Source organism: Crassostrea angulata, chromosome 3 (genome assembly GCF_025612915.1).
Source record: "Crassostrea angulata isolate pt1a10 chromosome 3, ASM2561291v2, whole genome shotgun sequence".
NCBI classification, from domain to species: domain Eukaryota; kingdom Metazoa; phylum Mollusca; class Bivalvia; order Ostreida; family Ostreidae; genus Magallana; species Magallana angulata.
In genome coordinates, this window is record NC_069113.1 from 44,071,886 (window position 1) to 44,097,794 (window position 25,909).

General features: G+C 31.7%; 1 pseudogene; it reads right to left on the minus strand.

Moving 5' to 3' along the window:
- Positions 1-7,274: 7,274 nt before the first annotated feature.
- Positions 7,275-23,203, minus strand: LOC128178751 (allene oxide synthase-lipoxygenase protein-like; annotated as a pseudogene).
- Between the last annotated feature and the right edge of the window lie 2,706 nt (positions 23,204-25,909).

Consider the following 25,909-nt stretch of genomic DNA (forward strand, 5'->3'; position numbering starts at 1 on the left):
TATAATAAAAACAGAAAAATACAGTTTGACAAAAATTGTGACCATGCCCTCTTTAACGTCATGCATCTGATTTAATCCACTGATCTTGAGACTCTTTTTAAATTGTTATATGTTTCAAAAATAAAAACAAAATGATTATTTACAGGAAAAAGTCATCGTTACGTCAACATTTTCTCGCAAGAAAGTCGATCGAAGATTAAGTGCAATTCACACTGTATGACTCAGTCGAAATCAAATTAGATAAAAAAAAAAATCGAATGGAAATCCGATTTAAAAACAAATGTGACCGCAATGTCATTCACACAACTGCTAAATATCGGTAATATGGTCAAAATATTTCAAAGAGTTTTCGGGAGTTGTATTATGACATACCTTCATGTATATATACTGTTTTAATAATTCATCCAAAATAAGCTTAATTCAGTCATCACTGTTTTGTCTGCAATAACAGGGCACATAAGCTACATTAACAGTATTGTTTCTTGAACATCAAGTTTGAACAATTTTACATATTGTCACAAAGTCAAGATTTTTTCAATGAAGCCTGCCATTTTTAATTCACTTTTTATTTAAATCCCACTAATTGTTGATTCAAAATTAAGTTATTTTTTTTTGAATATCTAGATAAATAATCGTTGTTATTTTACATTGAAGATAAAAATCATTTCTGATTACGATATGGAAAGGAGTTCACTTAAGAATTAACTGAAATAGAAATGATATTCCAAACTCAAAGTTAATGAAAACCAACATCAACATCTCTTTATGAAGTCAATACAATAAAATATAAACTACAGTAGATGGCAAGAGTCTACATAAAACCCCCTAACCAAAAACGTGACTTATCATTAAACTTTTCACACACAAACAAAACGCAGACTCGGATGACAATTACAATACAGAAAAAAACTGTCATTAAAGTTGTTTACTATCGAATAAGGTGGGCTTCATCAAACTGAAAAAAATATTGATATCGTAATCAAAACACAAATACAGTGTAATAATAAACAAAATTAAGCTCCCGATCTATCAAATGAAATACAAAAAGGAAAACTCACAATGATTGTTTACCAATTCAAATGTAAATGTTCTAATTGAATGGCTAAATAGATAGAACATGTCAATTTACCAAGTTAGTCTACATCAATTCAATTTTTTAAACTTTATCTTGCTTCAGTTTAACAGTGTTCTTAATGAGTTATTTACTGATGAATTTTTGAACTGATATTTCTCAATTCCTCCCTGAATCTAAAAATAAAAAAAAACATTATAAGTTTGAGGTTCAAACGGCTTTTGTAAAAATAACAATTTTTTTTCAACTTTTATGCCAGTTACAGTCTTTTACTGATTTTTACCGGGTATGTGTAATAGTTTTGTGCAAAACGATCTCAACCGTTAGAGAACATACCGCGGTTTGATGTTAATTTGTCTCCAGTTTGTTTCAATATCATAGGTTAAACATATTCCGAGCACCCCAAATAACAATTATGAAAATAAATAAAGATCTCTTATTAGCGACATAATTTACTATAATTAAATAGGAGATTTAAGGCTGAACGAAACTTTCTCCCATTTTCTTTTTTGTGAGAGGAATATCATCCCAGAACTGGGCTCTCCAGTCGTAGCCATTTTTAGAATTCATCGATATCAATAAGAAGAAAAGTTCCATATGAATATATAGAAAAAAATTCAAAGCTAAGATATATGATTTCTTTGATATCAAATAAATATGGCTGATAGCTGAATTTCACACAATTTTTGGAGTAGTATTTTGGTTTATTCAAATTCACTAGTTAACCACAACAGTTACTGTAATTATCTGAGAAAAATCACTTAATATATTCTAGAAAGCTAATGAAAAACATCTGATCATTGCTTCTACATTTACAAATAAATTTAGAATCCGGACAATTGAAGGAAATCAATATTTTGAGCTCCATGTGTATCTTTATTAATTATATTTATACAAACCAGTTACATTTAAAGAACTAAAATTAAGGATTTAAGAATAACAAATATAGAATTTTTATGTACAAATTTAACATTATAATATTCAAATGTACACCCCAAAATACTTTTTTCACTGTTTTTCACTCTTTAAAACAGTGTATTTTTGTAATGATTTAATTAAAAAAAACAGTCAATTTTTAGTGATAATGTTTACCCTGAGTGCCATTTCAAAAATTCTGAGAGGTCACTAGAAGTAGGTGATTGAGTAAAGGACTATATATGATATGTGCCTAAAATGGCCCCCCTAATATGTACATCATCATTTTACTGTAATTCTTTGATATTTTAGTTCAGATATATCTGTGATGTGTTTAAATAATTTTCATTTTAATTCAAGTGCCCACAATATCGAAATATGACATCGTAAAGACCTTTTCCCGCCATTTTTGCATTTTTATCATAAAACAGTGTGTTTTCAAGCAAATTTTTTTTCTCTCTCTCTCTCTCTATCTCATTATTTACATGTAAATCCGTTATTTTACTTTTTGTAAGATTAAGAAATACACAGATACATTTGAGTTCAATCAAACAAATAACAGAGCAGTTACTGTACATGTATTTTGAATTTCATCATACCTGTGCCAAATTATTTCTTTTTTATTTGTCGTTTTTAACATCGCTCTAAAACATTCTTTTTTATTTTAGTCATTTTAACAATGGCGTAGCTGCCCTTAAGCACTTAAGGCACGTGCCTACACATTGTTTTAAAACCAAAAATTAAAATAATATTAAAATGTCACATTCAATTAAAAACCACAATAAAATACTAAACAGCAAATATCTATCGTTTCTATTTTTCAAGACTCTAGATGTTTCAAACATGCGATGTCGTTGATACGAAGTATTTTGTAGTATCAATCGCTCAGTGAAATCCATGTGACTTTAAAAATGTTAGTTATTGCGTAGTCAATCAGTGAAAACAATGTCGGGTAACAAACCATAAATAGGAATTTTGGATGAAATTTTCAAAATCATGAGACAAAGCTTCGATACTCAAGGTATTTCTATCAATGAAAAAACACCAGAAGAGTTGCCTACTAAACATTCTGATGAACTGGACAATATTTCTACTTCCACTTTTGCTCGTGTTCTGAGACTTGCAAAAATCTGCATAATCCTCCTTAACCTGATAATGCAAAATTAATAACTATGGCAATGGATGAAACAAGCGATTTTGAGTTCAAAGTGGGGCGATGCATTTTTCCTTACAGGTAATTTAAGTCCAATTCAACAAACTTGTTTTTAAAAAATAATAAATCACCCCCGCTCTATCACCTCACCTATTTTTTTTTGTAATTTAAAAACAAAATAAGTATTATGATCATTGGGGAATTGTTCTGTTTAAATTGATAACAGGCGATTAGGTATAAATAATTAAGCTAAAGATAAAGGCTTTATTAAAAGGAAACTTGTAATACATCAGTGAATACAATAAATCAAAATATGGATGGTATTAAAAATGTTTTTGCCTTCAAACTACCAAAAATATGTTTGAAGGATTCAACATTTTATGTTTAAAAAGTGCCTAAAATTAGTTTTTTGGTAATTCGTTTTCCCCAAACCCCTTGCCTTATTTGTTACGTATTTGTCATTCTAGTTCTAGCTTTCTACGCAACTGGTCAATGCTCATTTGAGCCTTTACTTTTTGCAACTTAAAGTGCAATCCGATTAAATTACAGATTTCTACAATAGCACACAAGGTGCATTGTTATAGATATCTGTATTTGTTATGAGATAGACTAAATTGATATTAATTTTAAAAACTTAATGAGCCATGAGAGTCAGTTCTTTTAAAAAGGAAAATGCTTCTGGTCAAACAAAATAGTGTCGAAGTGACGGGAAAAGAAAGAGGAATTATTCTGTAATGAAGAAAGTAAGATATATGATTGCCACTGATACGAAACTTGAGACTTGAATGACAGCAAATATTACAAGAAATGTTCAATGTTTTTGTCCTGAACGTTATCTCTTAACAAAGAGGGTCAGATCAGTAAACCATTGCTTTATACCATGATTGAACCCTTAACAACAGTCATTTTAAAACAAAAGTCTCATTGTAAGAGACAGGGGCTTTTTAGAATTACTAGATTGCATACACAATGAACGGTATACTAGAGCAAGAGTATATTTAGGATATTTAGAAAACCCGCTGTATAACTTGAAAAGAAATTTAAGGAAATGTATTCCTAAATTTGTGAAATCTACATCAACCAATGTTTGTCAAGTCTGTCCCAATACATGTATGCAGCACGTTTGGGTGACTTTTAATAAAAATACACATAACAGCAAAAGAAGTGAAAATTGAAATATTAGATTATAAAAATTTATTAAACAATGCGATAATGAATAAAAAAAAGATACATAATGACTAAAAATCCAGGAGATGTATGTTAAACATAAATTTCTTATTATGTACCATAATTACAGCTTCTTCAAGAAAAGCCTAAACATATCTATCATGGGTTTTTTGTTTGTTTTTTTGTTTTGTTTTGTTTTGTTTTTTTATTTCTTTTTTTTTTCGTTTTTTTAATTTATTTATTATTATTATTATTATTATTTTTTTTTTTTGCTTTTTCTATTCTAAAATAATAACATTATATATTCGTAGCTTTCATATATTGAAATGCATTTGGACAAAATATAAATAATTTAAAAGATCGATAAATATTGTACAATAATCTACCGAGGGGAGGGGGTGTCATCACATCAAAAAAGTCCAAACAGGTCCCCATGGACGATACCACTAGAGACCGATCTCTTAAAGAAGCGAAATAACTTCTAAATTTAATATTACATTTTTTATAATGTGTTTGCAAATTGTAAAAACAGGTTTTGCTGTTTATTGCATTTCATCAGTTGTAAGAAGGAAGAATTTTAAATAAGTGCATTTTAACACTTCTTAATACATCTGTTTCAGTCTCTTGAGGAGATTCAATTCTACAATACATTTTGTATTTATATATTCTATCAGCGATTCAATTATGTCTTCTTTTTTTTTCAAGTAAATACCAAAAATACCTTAATGCTTCCAAACATTTTTACATATATAAATAATATGTCATTTTTTGTCTGCTTACCTCGGAATCGTCCATGAATTGAAATATCCTTTATCGCAATAACACAATTCATTTAAATGCATGTGCCTTTAACGAACCTTAGCAGTCTAACGTATTGTACAGGTATTTAATCATAGGTGTGAAAATGTGAAAACAGATAAACACTCATACATTTACTTGAGATTTCAAGAATTTTTAAAACTTTGCATTGAGTTTGTTTAATGTAAGGTTGCAAGATTGAGCGACCTCAAAGCGGTTTTTAAAAAGACGTAAACTGTTTCAAACCATTTTTATATCGTATAAAACTAATGAATATTGAATTCATTGCTTATAATTTAATTTTTTTACTCTTCATTGTAAATAAAAACGGTCATATGACCTTTAAAATGACGTAAAATTGTACACAATTCAAACGTAACGTCAGGCGTAATGATACATTTTTGTCGTTAGTCTTACTATGACGTAGGCAACATTCTTTATACGATATAAAAATTTTTTTTTAGCCCTCCAGAAAGCGCGTTACAACCAGAATTAAAATTATTGTCATATAGGTTGTTTTAAATTATATTAAAATATACATGTATATGTATGAAGTATTATATACAGAGAAAATATTCGAATAACTACTTTGTATTATGGATATTAAGATTAAATCCAAATCTAAATGACTCCCAAGCAAGGTAAGAATTATCACTGTTTCACATTTTTATTATTTTTTAGTAAAAGAGATAATGAAAATGACGTGTTTGGTTTGCTCTCTAGAGTGCGTACATGTAAATACTAACTAGGAATAAAAAAAATATTAGAACCTTATTTGATAGCGTTAAGATATGTTTATTTAAAGCTGCTTGATTCGCTTTATATTAAATTTTTGGACCGATTTTAAACGATGGTTGTGCTGAATACGTGTATAATAAAATGCATTGCAGTAGTTTTTTCTGGTCTAACAAGCGATACTTCAGTGGAAATATGATCTACAAAATTTGTTTTAAAAACAAATGATACGAAGGGGTACTGCGTTATTTCGTCTGATATAAAAATTCGCGCCTGACGTAGAGGCAGGTATGATTGTACTTCGACTTTGACATAGCTATAAATAAAGGTGATAATGTTTCAGCAAGTTAGAAATAAACCTCTGTACATTTTGTTCACTTAATCAAATATTTCTGAAGTTTGCTGTGTTTACAATCGTTGGATAACGTGCAGATTGAATAAACCTAATCACTCGGAAGACAAAACAGCACAGTTCTCTTTTTCAAACATTCCCATGATGCAGTTTGGTTTGGGGATTTTTGTATGCCCATAAAGAATTATTTTATTTACTTTGATTATTTCTAACTTTGAAAGGAGACCGAATCTTTTGGTGTAAATAGGCGAAAGTCTAGAGCTTTCTAAGATAATTGATTTGTATGGAAAAAATTGTGGTACTGTGATAGCGAAAAACTGAGACCATGTAGCTTTAAAGTTGTCATTACATTGATTATTATTGATATATTTTGTGTGTTAATACTAACAATATCATAAATGGTAACTCTTAGACAGAAAAGAGCAGGTCAAGGATCACACTTTCTAGTATGTATTGGTCCTGTATTTCATTTTAGTTGGACCATCATACAAAATCGATTTACAATTTTAATTTAATTACATTGAAATCAATGTGAAATGCAAAATCAATATTTTGGAGAAGATCTTAACTAAGAATGGTACAAGTGGCTTGTAATGAATGCTGTGACCCATAGAAATAGCATACAGTACATGTATATGCCATTTCTATGAATTACTACAGTGTTTTTAAAAAAATAGAAGGATATTTTTGGTGATTCATGCGGGATACGAAAGTGGCGACGTTGCAGAAAAAATACATGTACATAACTCGCGTTAGCGTTAGATGGATTTAAATATAAATAAATAAAAATCTAAGTAAAAGTTTTGTGAAAAAATTCAGGAATGTTGCAATGTCCCTAGCAAATCCACAATGTTTATTGTAACGCATCGCACAGTCGTTTAAAGTTACTTGGTCCGATTTTTGTGTTATTACAGAATAAAAAAATTTTCCAAACAAACCAATTCTTTTACAAAGTTCTTAACTTTTGCTTGTTTACATCAGCAATTTCGGTTCCCCTTGAAAGTTCGAAAAATTAAAAGATAATAAAAATAATTTCTTTGAGGGAACACAAAACCCCCAAGCAATGCAACACGAATATTTAGAAAAAGTATCAATTGCTTTTGTCCTCCCAATAATTTGGTTTATTCAACAAACAATTTATGATTGTGATCAAGACAAATTTCAGAAATATTAGTGAGCAAAATTTACATGGTTTTAAATGAACAGACCTGTTAATGAAGTATAATTCAAATTGATAAAAGACGGAAAATCAAAGATATCGTCATCGATACGTATTTTAATATTACTAGAGGTAATTCATGAACGATAAAACACCGTAAGAAGATTCAAAGTTGGAAATGCTTACATCTTTTCTCCATTCAGGATTACTCGAAATACTCTCAGAATATTTCAATATGATCAATCGGGGTACTTTAATGGCTTTTGAAGTGCAAAATCTCCGTAGACTTTCTATTTTTGGTTGTGTACTGAAACCTTAAGCTGTAAAGGGGTGGATTTTTCCCAAAACAAAAAAACTGTATTTTTTTTTATATCTAGTGAATGGATATACATTTGTAGTTTGGGTGAATTTATGATTATCGAGATATCACGCAACCGTGGTGGAAGCAGAATCGGGGGATTTATATAGTTATACAGGGCTTTTAGTTGATTCCGCTCTAGATCTTGTCCTATATCGAAATTACTGAGCACGTATTTATAAAACATATAGTGTCAACTACAATCCATGCAACGACCATAACTTACCGACTGTCGTAGTATCATAACAAATAATGAATACATGTATATCAATAAAAATTAAGCGTTTTGTAACATAGTAACACGTTCTTATTTAAGTACAAAACGAATGACGTCAAAATGCTCAAAAGAAGAACTATTTCGCACTGACTGTGTATGAAATATACATGGCCTTAATTAACGTGATGGCTGTTTACAAATGATTTGCCTACAATTAAGTAGGAGTTAAGTTATATGAACGTATAATTCATAAAACAATTTTCACTTTGCTTAAATGTAGATTCATTTGAATTAGATTATTAGGATTTTATTGACTAAGACAAAGATTATGTAGTATAGCATATGAAGATTAAGATCTGTAATTTTGCGTTAAGTTTGTGTTGTTTATCTCGTGAAGCTGTCACCATTTTTCATTTTTTCCCTCAGACGTCTTTATCATCTATGCGCTAATAGAGTTGGGAATATCTTCTGGCAAAAGGTAGTCATATTTTTTCACAAGTTTCTCATTTCTTTTGTGGATCTTTTCACTAATACATCTTAAATCCTCTCTGAATCTGAAGAGAAAATATAAAATAATCATTCATTGAATTAAAATTAAAAATATTTGAATTGTAACAAATTATTTGATTTTTAATCTGCTTATTTAAAACATAAAGACTGATTATTTGATTTTTGTATATTACGCGAGTTACTTTTGGGTAAAAAAAAATGACGAATGTGTTATGCATAATATAATGTGTAAAGGTTTAAATAACATTACAAAAAATGGTTAATGATTGAAAAATACAATATGCCAGACAAAAATCAAGAGATCAAAATAAGTATTACTCTTCCACTATCTTTACAGCTGGGGGGTCGTAAGTATATGTTACTTCAAAGTCGCCCAAGGAATTTACACTCTTTTCGCTGAGAATTTTTGTAAGGACCATTGTGTCCAAAATAGTTGATTTGTCGGGTAGTGCATCAAGGATATCCTTTTCTGTCAATGGGTTCTGGCAAAAAATGAATAGACTATATATATATTCTCGTATAAATCATAAAAATACAATGTTTGAACAATTTTAAGTTCATATATGATGTATCTTTTTTCAAGGAATGATACTAGTTGTATGTCATCTAAAATTAATTGTGTTGATTATCTATGCTTGCAGTCCATTTATAACACGATTTTTTATGTTGAAGACAAATTGTTTTATTGCATGGATTAAGACATGATTCGAGATTAAACTTCAAATTCTTATTTTCGGGGGTTGATTTTAATCAACTCTCCTATGCAATTAATCTGGCGACCCGGAAGTGAAACGGTGTTTGGACCTAAGCTCATAACATTCCTGCTGACAAGACTTAGTACTTAAAATATTCGATAAATTCGATGTAATATATTTGGAGGCATTGTTTTTTAAAGAATTTTTTATAAATATCTTGAGAATAGTTATTGTTTAAATATCACAAACAATTTAGTATGTTCGAAGTCGTGATTATTCGTACGCCAGCGTTCAATATTGATTGGACACAATTCTCCTGAAATATTTCAATCACTGATGCGTAATGCATCAGAGAGTTAGATGGAGTTTATATCATCTTTAAATATAACACAACATGATTTATATGAGCTTTTCCGTCTACAGATGAGATTTTTTTCTCAGAGAAGCTCGTTAACTCATATTAGAAATGTGCGCAATTATTTAAATAATTCGGTTTTAAAATCATTTAACTATACCTTCATTAAGAGCGACTGGTAGGGAACAGTTGAAAAATGTTTTAATGTATTTCAAACTACATTGTACCACTTAGACTGATAGTTTCAAAATGACCTATACAAATGTCTGTGAATGTGAACATCTCTACGGCAGGATACATATTAATGATAAACTAATATCATATATTATGGAAATACATCCTAGCGGTTTACTTTATTTTTTGGAGGAGTTCCTTTGAGCGTTTGCGGGTAATTTGGTGGAAATCCGTATGTATCATATTGAGGGAAGTTGACAGCGGCATGTACAACACTGGACGTGAATATTAGGGTTGTTATGAGAGCTACTAGTTCATCAACTGTAGACAACCGTCCGTTCTCAAATGGAAGTCCCTATTAGAGAAGAATTTACACGATGTCAAAACATACAACCAATGCATCTACATATAAAATATATAAGCCACTAATTAGCTTAATGGTTATCATTGAAATCAATTCTAAAAAATATTGTTCGCCGAACGTAAGTGAAAATTTTGAAAAATGTATTCAGTTTTATGATATGTTTGTTAATAGAATGCATGAACTTCTAGTTAAATTTTTTTTATAAGAATTTTTATAAGACGCACAAATAACTGTTTTCAAAAGGTAAATAACGTACTAAAAGTCCACAGCCGCCTTCTGATCTTGGGTTGAACAAATCTTTTCCAAAGTTCTGGATTTCAAAATCCTCGATAAGTTTTTCTCTTTTATCTAGAATAAAATATCAATAAAACATCCTCACTATTGCATTTCATTGCCAAAAGTGGATTTAATTATGTTTTAAACATTTTTTTTTTGTGTTTTTTTTTTGTAAAGCATTTGGTCAACCCCCTATTTTCGAAAAACTGACTATAACCTGTAAGTAGTATCCATCCAACGCTAATCTTATATATAGTATGCAAAAGGGGAAACTGACAACAATTATCTTTTGCGATCCTTAACAAGTTAATAAAATCAAATCTGAATTTTGAACGAAAAAAAAAACCTTGGTTATGAACATTATTAGAGTTTAAAGAGTTTAGAAATCTAAGTCTTTGTACTTTAGTTTTTTTTTGCAAAATTTACAATCTCTCATTTTTTTATTTTGCAATTACTGTTAGATTTATAGATGTTTCAATAAAATAGTTTAGTTTCCATCATTTTCTACAAAAATGAGGAATGGGAGACTCTCCCATTTGCACGGACCCAGAGGGACTCGAAGGTCTGAAACCCCATGAAAAATTCTAATTTCCTAAATATAAATAATAAAAATGCCTAAAATGTGCCTCAAACCCCTTCCCCAGGCAAAACATAGATATCCCTCAGAACTCCTTAGAAAGCATTTCATGGATCCACGCTTGTACAACAATTATGGGTTAACAAACCTACACTTTTTAACCCCCTTCGAAAATCGCAAGTCGGGTATAAAGCCAAAAGATGGGGTAAAGGTGTAAAGTGAAAAAGTCACTTGAAATGTTGGTGAGTAAGAAAAAGTTGTGATGAAATCAAACAAACCATAGTACAGACTGACGTATTTAGAGACATAGGTACTGATGACATCATGTAATGCTAAGGAGTCGTCACGCTGGTAAAACGTTGGAAGAATGGATCCGTCCCGGCAGTATATCTGTTATTTGACAACGTAGAGATTAAATGTATGAAAAAAGTCAAATTGAACATGCAGTAGTACACTATTTTGAATAAAACTGTTGTTGCGTCACAAACTGATTTCAAAAATATATATTTAGATGTCTTAAATTTGAAATATTGTTGCCAATTGTGGTTTGAGACTAAAAACAACAGCAACACAGGCTTTTAGACATCCGGTTTGAATTTTTATTGCAGAGTCCTCTGATGCCTTTGAAAAAAATATAGTGCAATTAAAGAATATTATTTAATGTTGTTTCAGACGTTATAGCTAAAGGAGGCTTGATAGCCAATAAATTACCTATTAGATTTACCTTCATTTTGAGATATGATCTTTTAGGCTGTAAACTATTATTGAAAAGAAACCCCATATTTTTAGCTTTATAATTGTCTAATAATATCCTTGATCAAGTTTTTCATATCCTTGACCCATTCAGTCATGAGACTTTATCTTAAAGAAATAATGATTTAATGTTTTAAAAATATCGTGATTACAAAGAGTTGTAATTGAGGAGATTGAATTGCGCCTCAAGGTCAGACGACACGTTCCTCAATTTTATAAAACATTTTCCATGAATTTGTTAATGGTTTACTTCAACTCTAACACCCTTTCTTGCAAAAAAATACTAGAGAATACAATTTCCTATATAATCTTCTTTAAAATACAATTGAATCGCTGATATAGAAATAAATAAATAATACAGCACTATATGGGGTCGGGCTTTGAACCAACAACCTTTAGAACCTAGGCTCCAAGCAGAAAGCGGCCACGGATATAACCACTCGGCCATCTAGGCGTATATACTTATACAAGTAAATTTTAATCATTTTAAAAATCAATATAAAAATAATAATTTTATTGGAACTCTTTATAACGAAGAGATACAAAAAAGATGCTCGATGAACGTGTTGTCTGACCTTAAAAGTAAGTAAAACATTTAACCAACAAACCCCTCTTTTCTTTAGATTTTCTGGATAGCATCCTTCATTATCCATCCTCCACAAGCTTAATCTGAAGTTTAAAATAATATTTAATTCATTCTTTTAAAGATAATGATTTCTTGTTTTGCGAAATGTTTATATACATATAGCTTCTACAAGAAGCTGCAAATATGTACATGTAGCTTTGGTCTCCCTGGCTTTTCCGTGAGCTAAGAATTTGCAGTATTGTCATCGAAAAAGCAATTAAATTAATTTTCGCCCATGAATAGTTTGTGAAAAGTCGGAAAGTCGAAAACATCATATTAAAATACATTTTGGATTTTGCATTGCGAATAGCGAACTGCGTTTCAAAAAACGATTGCCTTTTCTTATTACTATGCATTTTTGTTTGTTTCGTACAATGTACGTGTCAGTAAGTAAAGTAAGAAAAACTTTAAACAGTTTGATGTGTTTTTCATTTTAATCAATAAAACCTCGCCTTTTTGTTAGACTGACTGACCCAGGAGTAATAAATGCGATTGATTTTCCTTGCACAGAGTATACTTGCTATATGTATATCTGGTTGTTCAAGAAGTATAGAGAATATTTAAAATACACGATAAATTTTCTATAATAAGAACGATATTTTTACAGTTTAGATTGAATATTACTTTTATTTCGCAAGAATTGGTGAGAGAATGGGAAGCAAAAATATGACAATTAATTCATTTTCTTTCAATACAGATGCTACGTAAATTAAATGAAAGATTTTTGGGACAAAGTAATCATTAAAATTACCTATAAAATAAATAATATTATCTTTGATATAATTTCATGTTAATTTCATAACTTTTCCAGAAAACTTTGTTATTAATTCAAATAAATTATATCTAAGCTCATTTTAAGTAACATTACAGGTTTTCGATGTTTTCGTTTCTGTCACTATGCCTTTAATTCTTATCTATTAAAGTTCATTATTAATACTTTACTTGGTCTTCATACGAATACTAACCCTCTACCGATAAGTTCAAGCATACCATCCCTTCCCAATGAGATCGTTTTGTCTACCCATCCTCCTGAAGGGAGCAATACCTCAAAGCCCCGCCTGGAAGTTAATAATTTTAATCTTTTATAAACCATGTGCAGTAAAAACTTTTAAAATATTTAGTAGATGATTCAAAGAAGGGTTCATAAGAATTTTGAGACGTTAGAATTGCAGATCCTACATATTGACAGCAAGGATAGCAAAAAAGTGAGGCCCAAGAAGTTTATAGATGGGATGTGTTGGAGAAAGGCATCTATTGGCTGCTATCCATATGCCCTCCATCATAAAATGAGTACCTCCTGAAATATATGATTAATTAAAAACATATAGAATATCACTACATATAATTTTACATATTTATATTATTCATATTCATATTTCATTCAATATTGTAGACTAAATATGTGATATACGTGTTCATTTAGTTCAACATTTCGTATGAAAAAAATACCATACCTAAATGTGCTACACCCTGATGATAGCTTGAATCGGCCAAATTGTACCACATTTTTGCAAAAATCCACGTGTAAGGCGGATCATTTGGAAGAAAAACCTGAAATATCGATGATCTTATAGTCTAAATGATGTTTTGCTATTATTTGCTAATATTTTGGGACTGCCTTTTATTAATTTTCGGGGTCATCTTGAGTCCACTTTAAATTCAGTGTATGTGTCAACCACTCTGATCCACTCAAGGTAAACCCACAAACAAAATGTTAGAGTAATGCATACAATTATACTACTGATCACGGTATAGTTTGAAATAAATTGTTTAAAATATAGTGTAAATGTACTTACAGGATTGTCGGGACCTTTTTGTTGGTACAGTTGGATTGCAACAGGCATGAGTTGTCCCTGACCGTTGACAAAGAACAGAGCAAGCGGAACTGGACACTGTATAAAATAACAATAACATACATGTTTATATACTAACACAACCAAAGAAGTTGTGAAAAAATCTCATCTTATAAACGTTGAACAGTTTTATTCTTAAATTGTAATAAGTAACTTCTTAGTAAGTAAATCATCTCCTATAGTAAATCTCCGTAAGAAATTTGGTTACGTTTATATTAATCTCTCCGGTTAAAAAATATATGAATTGTCAATGAATTTTTTTTTTGGATATTTCCCCTTAAATCGATTTGGATTGTACTTCATTGACAGGTAAGCTTATTTTAATTTAAAATCATAAAAAAGTTGCGTTCAAAAGCAAAAAAAAAAAAAAATGAAAAAAAAAGTGTTAACAAATGATTATGCACTATGAGAATAAGTAAGTACCCTTATAAGTTATAAAGTTGATATAAAGTTTGGCTATTATGCCAACAATAAGATATCTTTGAAAAATTGTTAAAATTAGTCAAATGATTTAGACTTGATTATCGATCGTAATGAGGTTTTGATATCTTATTCTATATTTCAGGTTTCTCTTTGTAATATAAGTGCAATAAATCTTATCATTAAAGAAACCAACTAAGTTGACAAAAAGTTATTTAGATATTCGTGTATAAGACTTACAGCATATCCTTCTTTACATGGTATTCCGTCAAATATTTCAAGATCTGTAATGAACAACCGATTGTTTTTCATGGCTTCGGAGATTGTCAGACCTTCTAGAAAGGGGGCTATCATATCATCAGTCACTCCAAATCTAATATGAAGATACTCATATTAAATAAAGATATAATTATCATCAAAAATAATTCAAGATGATTTTAATAACGATAATAATAGTTGGTTGTAATATTCTATATACAAAATAATGACAATGGTTATTACAAAAATAAACTCAAGAAAACATTTTTTGTCTCCATACGCCATTGATGAATGGGAAGCAATTAATCAAATATAATCTGTCTATGCTTTTACTTGGCAGGTATTTCTGTGCAACGTCTAATCACATTTGAGTTGACCCTGTTAATCCGCTGCCATCCAAAATGTTCATCCGTATGCCAATCATCCATATCCTACCAATTTCAATCAATCATATATTAGCAAGATGTATTCATAAAATAATAAAGTATGCAGTCAAGATTTCAAATGTTGTATTGATGTTTTACTTTCAATTAAAACGTGTTTCTGCAAAACTACGTATATTATATCCTTGGTCAATTATTTTCATTGAAAACACAACATATCATTAAAATTTGCAATAAAAACATCTTAAGAAATATTTACCAAGGGATTTCCAAAAAGTTTGGAATATACACTTTTCATGTCTTCAATTTTTTCCCAAACTCTGTCACCAAAAACCATCTCCACGGTTTTTCCAGCAAGTAAAGAGTATTTCTTTGAAAGCAAATCCCACTACAAAAAAAGAAAGACATTATCCTTGTTTTCCCCCCTGATGCATGTATATGTATGCCTGTGTTGAAAAAAATATGACGAATTAGAAACATGGATATGATAGATATGGAAAACCATTACCTTGTGGGAAAACGAAAAATCTTCATCCTCAGGAACTTCCTTAATCTAGAAATATATGTATCAAAGTCTATATGATAAACTACTATAAGTTTATTCCACCATGTCGTATAGTTTCGCAAACCAGAATCAAAAACGATTTGTAAAAAATAATAGGTGACTTCAATTAGTTTATCGTGCATTCAGTGTTAATGAAATTTGAGCATTACTTGTACAGTGTACAATCGTTTAGCATCAATATAGATATCTTTTTCTTACAAACAATATCGAGATGTAAGATAAAGTAAAAGCAACTACCTGCACAGGGAAACCTGGAAGTCTCACTTGATACTCATAAAGCTTTCGTTTCTCTTGAAGTTCAGCATTCCTCTGCTCTGGTCTTGGGTCATATTGTGGCAGAAAAGTATCGTATTTCCCAAAGTACAGGTCAACATCGGGACGAATCCATCGAAGAATCGGAAAAACTGATCTAATTCCACTTTCTTGGTTCAGTACTTCTATCTTGTCTACAAACCAATCGCTGAACAACCCTGCCTGGTCTCTTCTCAATTTAATCTCCGTGACTTCGGGTATATCTACATCATCTTTGAACTAAAAGACATCAACCTGAGCACGCTCTAAATCGTTCCTCAACCAGTTGTCTAATTTCGCAGGTTTCGTGTGCTCTCCTTTTGTACCCAGAAGTACTATATCACAGTTGCAGTCTGTTCCAGCACCCGCCTTGTCTCCAGTCGTTACTCGTACCTCGTAATAAGGCATGGTTTTAAGAATAAATGATTAGAATTGTGGTTTGTGTTCCCCTGAAATAAGGAAATGCAATGTTGATTAAATGAAAACATGGTTGCATACTGAACACATACATGTGAAAATATATTATATAGCCTAAGCAAAACATAAAATTGTAGTCGGTGTAACTCTGACTGCTATTCAAAATCAGCATGCATCGTAAATAAAATCAACGAATAAACAATAAATCATTTGTAAAACTATTTGCATCGCAACAATTTTTCAAAATGGTATGTAATAAAATTATCCCAATAGCCAATATTTCAAAATACTGTGCATCAATAATGCGGCATCAAAATAGTAAAAATGTTGTTTATTCATCAAACTTAACGTAAGATGTAATACAAGTTACTGCGAATTTCCCATCATCTATTAAAAATTAAATCTGAGAGTCATTAAGCCAATTGATTGGTGTGTTGAAAATTATTGCAACACTCACAATTTCAATAAAATTAACGATAACTTGTGTTTTGATTTAATATACTAACTGAACAAAAGAAATCCCTGAAGTGAAATGATCTAAGTTATAGTTCAGTTTGATCATTTTTTTCCACAAAAAAATCCCCTTTCAAATTTGATTTTTTTTTTATGTGAACATTTTCATATGAACACATACATTTTTTGACTTAAATATAATCACTTCATTATTTGTTGATCCTTCTGTGAATCTTAATATAATCAAATCAACGACCTCCAGATTTTTTAATGAAGGGTTTCATTTATCGAAGGAAACCAATGCAAATGAATCAACATGATTTCTCGTGTAAAATATTTTAGCGGACATAGCATAATATTCATCAAATCACTTTCTATCAAGTTTCTAGTTATGCCTAGCTCACATCTAAGCCAATGGTAGAGCAAACATTTTTTTTCCTATCGTCGGCTAAAGAAACATGATCACACGACACTTGTATTGGGTGACACTGAACAGTCACATCAATTTCTAGGAACACCGATATCTTCTAAAGTTTTAACATTTTAATATTAGTCGATGAATCGTCGTTGGATCATCAAACACAGTTTGAATTTTACGGTCGGTCGATTTTGCAATTGCTGAATATTAACCGCTGTTACCACGCAGGCACTGCTTCAATTTGTTGACGAAGAAGGTCTAAAGCATGGTCGCCGCTTATCGACCGATGGTACATGTTTATTGTAAAACCGTCGATCGTTGGTCGTTTTTGAATATATGACTTGAGTTTTGTAAACATTTTCAATGTGCATGTTAAATATATCGCCCGTATATACATTCGGTCGTATAATATGATGGTCAGACGATTATCGAGAATTCACCGGACTATTCAACGACAGTTTCAACTGGAGAAATCGGTCACCGACGCTTAAAAATATACAGGTGTATATCTGCGTGACGGATAAAAATTGGTCGGCCGACAAAAAAAACAATGGGTCGATTTCGGCGCAGACAACGGCTGGTGAACTTCCGACTATCTCCCGAATAATCAAATATTTGCCATAAAAACTGGTCTGATAGAAAATATACGTGCAACGCAACACTGGTTGATTTAAAGAACAGTATAAGATGTCAATTTGGTGTTCCACTTAGCTAAAAGAGTTCATTTATTGTGTTTTTAAACTAGATCTGTTTTGTATGTTGCATAGATCTGCCACCACTTGTCAGATGATTATGTCGACTTGTCAGATGATTTTGTTATACTTTTATGTTAAATACTGAAATCTGATTGGTTAAGACGCAGTTCATAATCCGTTCTATTACCCTTAGTATAAGCAACGCACTTAGCAACGGGTAACATTATATAAATAGTGCCTGTTTGGGAGGGTAACAGTTGAAATTGACACCCCGAGAAAACCATTGTCAACCGACGCGAAGCGGAGGTTGACAATGGTTTTCGAGGGGTGTCAATTTCAACTGTTATCCTCCCAAACAGGCACTATTTATTTTGTTATACTGAATGTCTTAATTTTTAAGAAAATTTTACTGCTTTTATATAGGAATAACGTGAATTCTACAGCGAACCGTACGCGCAAAATTTTCGCGCATGTCACATTTTTTAATGTTACCCGTTGCCAAGTGCGTTGCTAACGCTGAGGGTAATAGTAAATATTATGAACTGCGTCTTAACCAATCAGATTTCAGTATTTAACATGAAAGTATAACAATACAAATTGTTATACTTTCATGTTAAATACTGAAATCTGATTGGTTTAGACGCAGTTCATAATTTTTTCTATTACCCTCAGCGTTAGCAACGCACTTAGCAACGGGTAACTTTAAAAATTGTTACATGCGCGAAAATTATGCGCGTATTGTTCGCCGTAGAGTTCACGTTATTCCTATGTAAAAGCAGTTAAGTTTTCTTTAAAATTAAGACATTCAGTATAACAAAATAAATAGTGCCTGTTTGGGAGGATAACAGTTGAAATTGACACCCCTCGAAAACCATTGTCAACCTCCGCTTCGCGTCGGTTGACAATGGTTTTCTCGGGGTGTCAATTTCAACTGTTACCCTCCCAAACAGGCACTATTTATATACTGTTACATGTGCGAAAATTATGCGCGTACGGTTCGCTGTAGAATTCACGTTATTCCTATATAAAAGCAGTAAAGTTTTCTTAAAAATTAAGACATTCAGTGTAGCAAAATAAATAGTGCCTGTTTGGGAGGATAACAGTTGAAATTGACACCCCGAGAAAACCATTGTCAACCTCCACTTCGCGTCAGTTGACAATGGTTTTCTCGGGGTGTCAATTTCAACTGTTACCCTCCCAAACAGGCACTATTTATATATTGTTACATGTGCGAAAATTATTCGCGTACGGTTCGCTGTAGAATTCACATTATTCCTATATAAAAGCAGTAAAGTTTTCTTAAAAATTAAGACATTCAGTATAGCAAAATAAATAGTGCCTGTTTGGGAGGATAACAGTTGAAATTGACACCCCGAGAAAACCATTGTCAACCGACGCGAATTATCATTCATATTATAAGTCGACTTGTCAGATAATGATGTTGACTTGTCAGATGTTATGTCGTCTTGTCAAATAATTATGCCGACTTGTCAGTTAATTATGTCGACTTGTCAAATAATTATGTCGACTTAAAAGATCCTTATGTCGACTTGTCAGAAAATATTATTTCAACTGGATGGCACAAACTTGGCGTGGAAAGGTTATAGTGTAAAATTTTTAAACACGTGAATAAGTGACAAGTCGACTTAAAGAACTGACAAGTCAACATAATTATCTTACAAGTCGACATCAAGATCTGACAAGTCGACATAATTATCTGACAAGTGGTGGCATATCTATGCCACCATAGATGACGGCTGCAATGAAGTCAATTTACCAATAGCCGCGTATGATTCTAATCATTTTTGCAATTCATGTCAGCTAAACACATGTGACATGTACGGCTGCTTTGATCTCTCTTGCTGTGGTTCGATTCTTTAAAATTGCATTACACTTTTACACTTCTCAAGGACATCAAGGTATTTAATTCTTATAAGTTTTCATTCTTTTAAAATATCCCGGGACGTAGCATTCGAGTAAGGGGCGGAGGGCCTGCCACCCTTTCCACCCTGCACATTTTCCCGCAGCAAGTTTTTTGTCTTTACATAAAAAGGTTAATTATCATAGAATTGGCCCCAATTTTTTTCAGGGGGGGGGGGGGGGGTGGTGAAGTGAAGTGAAGATATGGAGATAGAAGTAAAAGGTATACTACCCCCCCCCCCCCCCCCCACACACACACACCTCACGAATTAGAATGAACAGGACTTTTTGGAAGTTGTCTTTTTAATAAGGAAATCGAAGTTAAAGGTATACACTGCTACCCCTACCACTCCCTCCCATCCCATTATTATTATCATCATTTTTTGCCTCTCACAATAAGTCTGTCTCCCCCTTCTTTCAACAAAGATGCCACATGCCTAAAACCGGATTAAACCGTTCCTAGTAAGATTAAACAGGCAACCAAGGAAGCGTGAATGTCGTATTGAAATATATTCTGATTAAAAATACATTTATATATTGAAATTATACGGTTTGGTTATCAAGAGTTTTGCTTTTCAAGGTCTTGTATTGAAAAATAGCTTGTGTTTTCCCTTTTGGATACGGTGGAATGATTTTTACGAGTCATGTTCAGTCTTTGCACAATGCCGTCCTGTTTACACTCAGATAATAATAAAATCAGTATTTTGCGCAAGCACCTTGCAAATACTAGTATGGATTATTGCTGAAACTAATTGACAAAAAATAAACACAGACACAAAATATGTTGAATGCCTTTTTCTTTTTCGTATTTACATCAAGTTTTAGGTAACTCTCTTTAAAACAGTGACATGCATCTAGCATTTTAATGGTTTCATTTTATTGGGATTTTTAATATCTATGTAAATATATTTCGAGTGATTTGTCTCGAACCATTATATGAATTTATTAATAGAATATTTTTATGTAACCAGACTCAGATGCAGAACGTTTTATTAAGAGAGGGTTCGGGAAGGGAATAGCTTTATCTCCCTTATGTGCCCTTAAATCCTGGTAAACCCTACATTACTATTACTGTGGAATAGAACCTGAAGCACATTTGCAGCTCTGTTCTGTTGCTACCTTGATAAAGAAAAACAATGGCTTGTGTGAAGAGCATTAATTAAAAATGCCAGATGAAGTTATACTGAATATAAACATGAAAATGTGAGACTGCATACATTTAGTAAATTATCAACAATGCAGCAGAAGGTGGGGCTCTCCCATGTGGAATAAGGGCTACTTTTTTGTAACTTTACCGATATGAAATAAATACGTTTACCGGAAGGGGGTGACCTCTCTCTAGACATAAGGCAAATTAAAAAATAAAATAACATTATGAGCAGCTGTTTACATACTTTAAAGAATTTTTGCATTCACTTTTGAAAAAAAATTCTTGGATATCCGTAAGCACAGTTCATACATGGACCTATAAAAAAATCCATTTCTTTATATTAGCTGCCTGAAAAAATCTGCGATTAAGTCTCTACATGTATGTCTTTCTACTTTCTATTTTCAACAGTCATCGATTATGCCGACATACACTCCCTATCTAAACATGAGATAAAATGTACTTCTTGATGCAATAAAATTGTTCTAATATACAGTTCTACGCGTTTATAAATGCAAAACAAAACATTTAGCCATTAATCATTCAAAATAAACACAAAAATGGCATTCAATTCTTCCTCTACAGCACTGTATAATGATTTAATGTTTCGTTTCTTAAACATGCTTACCTTTTCGCCTTGTTCATCCACACTCGTGCAGCGTTTGTTCAATGTGAAACAGCGAATTTAAATTTCGTCATGGTCTATTTCCTTTGTTTCGCCTTTCAATCATGCAAAAACGCTTGCTAGGTAGAGAGTGCACATTAAGTGCATTTCGTCTCAACAAAACAGCAAAACGATTTCTTTGACATCTATATAATAAACATATTACTTCATCATCTTATGCATCTAACATAGGCATTACCTTACTAAGGTTGTCAACAGTTAACCATTTATCCGTATATTCATCTGAGGGTTCAAAACAATACTTTGGTTTGAAAATTTGTATAGCAACCCCCTCCTCTATTTGTTTACAGTCAGAGATGTTCTTAGACTTTTTATCTAGGTATTCATAATCAAAATTAAATTAATGCAAGAAAATCATCATCACTAATTAATTAGTTAAACATGTTTATTATTTTGTTAATCAATCTGAACAAATATCAATTTTAACGTAAAATTTGATCTCGTTTTAGTCTATCTAATTAAAATTCATACAGACTTTTTAAAACATATCTTCAGGTGCATATTAAGGTGACAAACTTCACCTCCTTTTGTGCAAGTTTTCTGTCAAATGTTTTGACTGAAAAATACCTGTAGATATGTTGACATGTACGATAGTTATATCAACATGCAACATATCTGTATTTCCCCTAATGTTTGCATTGGAAATCTGCGACGTTCAATTTTCCATGAATATACTTTGCTAATTCATGCGCTATGAAGAGCACAAATATAAACGTCTTCACGTGTTTTGAGTATATATTTATTTTTGTAAGATTAAATAAGACGTTCAATCTTACATAACCAATTTGATATGATGTACTTTTGAAAAATAATTATGAAACAATATCTACTCCTTAATAAAAAAAGATTTTTCTCTATAAAGTTTCTGGCAGTATATTTAAAGTATGGGAAGCGAACTAAACAAGCATTCTGAGAGTATTGCATAAGCAATACACGTCCCCTACCGGTTTGTATTATTCTATGAAAGCTTCCAAGCACACAACTATTTCAGAGCTATTGTAAACGAGATGTCATGCTTTAATCAGAGATAAAAGAACAGAGGAAATTAAAACTATATAGTTGATATAGAAATTAAATAGGAAATGGGTAAAATCATACTCTTTATTTCATCTCCTGTAATTTCGCCAAGTCTATTCTGTATTCGCTGGTAAAAATTTGTGAAAACAATGCACTGTTATGCACAATTTCATTTCTTACCGTCTTCTGTACCCCGAATCAAACCAAACAGTTAAACAGCCCAACCCTACAACGAACCCGATTGAAATAAACACAAAAAAACCCTGCCGATTAAATTTACAACACAATGCTTGACACTATTTTATAGAATTCATTTGTTTGTTAGAAATGATAAAAGGAATGGTACAGGAAATGAATGGTACAAGTAACACACAGTATACTGACTACATACTGACCTCGTTTATTCAGTTACACACCGAACCCGATAACGAACCCGAACATTAAAAAATTAGAATATAAAAAATTAATTTTCTCGAAAATATGTCAATTAGACGCTACAAAAGTGTAAACTTGATCTGTAGTTTGACATTTTGAAGCTGTTCAGCAAGTTTCATATTATTCCTCAAATGCATAAAGAAAAAAAGTGTGGAAAACTGAAGTGGGACAGACAGACGGACGGACTGACGGACGGACCGACAGACGGACGGACGGACGGACAGACGGACTGACGGACGCAGAGGAAAGCTATAGTCCCCTCCGGTGAAACCGGTAGGGGACTAATAACATGGGACTATAGCTTTCCTCTGCGTCCGTCAGTCCGTCTGTCCGTCCGTCCGTCCGTCTGTCGGTCCGTCCGTCAGTCCGTCCGTCTGTCTGTCCCACTTCAGTTTTCCACACTTTTTTTCTTTATGCATTTGAGGAATAATATGAAACTTGCTGAACAGCTTCAAAATGTCAAACTACAGATCAAGTTTACACTTTTGTAGCGTCTAATTGACATATTTTCGAGAAAATTAATTTTTTATATTCTAATTTTTTAATGTTCGGGTTCGTTATCGGGTTCGGTGTGTAACTGAATAAACGAGGTCAGTATGTAGTCAGTATACTGTGTGTTACTTGTACCATTCATTTCCTGTACCATTCCTTTTATCATTTCTAACAAACAAATGAATTCTATAAAATAGTGTCAAGCATTGTGTTGTAAATTTAATCGGCAGGGTTTTTTTGTAGTATTATTACAATCGGGTTCGTTGTCGGGTTGGGCTGTTTAACTGTTTCGTTTGATTCGGGGTACAGAACACCCCTGCGAATGTGTTCGGAATGTTTCCTTTATCGTTGCTAAGTAAGTAATAAATCCAGAGGTGCTCGAATGAAAGTTCACGAGACTTCACCGATATTTGTTCAGTTCCTGTGAAATTTCGAGTGGAAGTATAAGTGTTCGGATAATATTCTCAAAATACGTAAGTACTGGTCGTTTTTCATATCATATCCTACTTTGATTTATGTTAAAACGGGAAAAGCTTTCAAGATGTATGTCTTATTTAACCATCTAGCAGTTATTTATATTAAACGATAATATTCAGAACAGAGTTATCGTTCGTGTTCAAACACGTGTAGAGTGGTTGAAAATATTAACATTGGGTTGCTTAATAAAATCATAGCCATGTTTGATGCTTGTGGTGTGCAATACCATGTTTTTAAAAAAATAATGGGTCTCTGTTTTGCATTAAAACTTAGTATATCGAGCCATTTTCAAGGAACATTCTGCATAAAATGGTATAGTCTGTTTCACTATTGATGTTATTACTAGGTCAGGCGCGGATCGAAAATTAATCCTCAGGAGGGATCTCTTTTAAGCATGTTACATGTAGTTGTTGCAACAGCGGACAAAAACTAATTTTTGTATGGTCACATTTATTTCTAGAACACATTTTATTCACCAATTAATGAAAATAAAGTTTAAAATCAATAAACCTCTAGATTTTATATTTGACTGTAAGAACCTAGATACTGTGAAATAGACTTTATACACGAGGTACGATTTTTACTGCGAAACTGAAAGGGTCAAATAAAACCACGTGGTCTAAAATTTGAATGACAATAACATTCGCATGGGTGCAGAAGACGGTAGGAAATGATATTGTGCATAACAGTGCATTGTTTTCACAAATTTTTACCAGCGAATACAGAATAGACTTGGCGAAATTTCAGGAGATGAAATAAAGAGTATTATTTTACCTATTTCCTATTTAATTTCTATATCAACTATGTAGTTTTAATTTCCTCTGTTCTTTTATCTCTGATTAAAGCATGACATCTCGTTTACAATAGCTCTGAAATAGTTGTGTGCTTGGAACCTTTCATAGAATAATACAAACCGGTAGGGAACGTGTATTGCTTATGCAATACTCTCAGAATGCTTGTTAATATAAGTTCGCATCTGCGACTAAAAATATAGTGAAAGTATATATATATATATATATATATATATATATATATATATATATATATATATATATATATATATATATATATATAGCGTTTCCAGTAGACGCCATTTTTTCAAAGGACGATAACTCCAATATACAGTAAAATTGTGCAAATTCGGCCATCTTGACCACATCGGATTACTACGTCAGGTACCATTTTATTTTTTTTCATTTTAGAAAAGGATTAGACAATGACATTAATGTATTGATGAGCGGTGATAAGGAGATGAACGTTGTGAATGTTTTAGTGCATTTAATACAGATATTTCACAGTATTTTTTTCGTATTTACAAAAAGAACGTAAGTAGTATCTACACTGCAATGTTAATTTTATTTTTTGTGAGGTTTAACATCTAGGGTACGCATTGGTTTCATCGATTTTCAGTTACTATTGTATGTTATCTACAATTTGTAAAAATTCCATCGTTTTTTGATATGTTGATTTCTGTTGCTGAATTTTACAAAATTATGTGGCATGGGATACCGACCTAAATAAATTCGAAATTCTCTAATAACAGTAAAGATACATGCTATTTTAAGTGAATTTCAGTTTTATCTTTTTAATTTAATTATCATTCATAAGAATGCATTCAATATTGAACACATTTATGCATGTTTCACATTTTTATAATAACATTGAAGTGGTAAAATTTAATAGACAGTTGCGAAATTTGAGTTATCTCCCTTTTCTCATAGTCTGTTT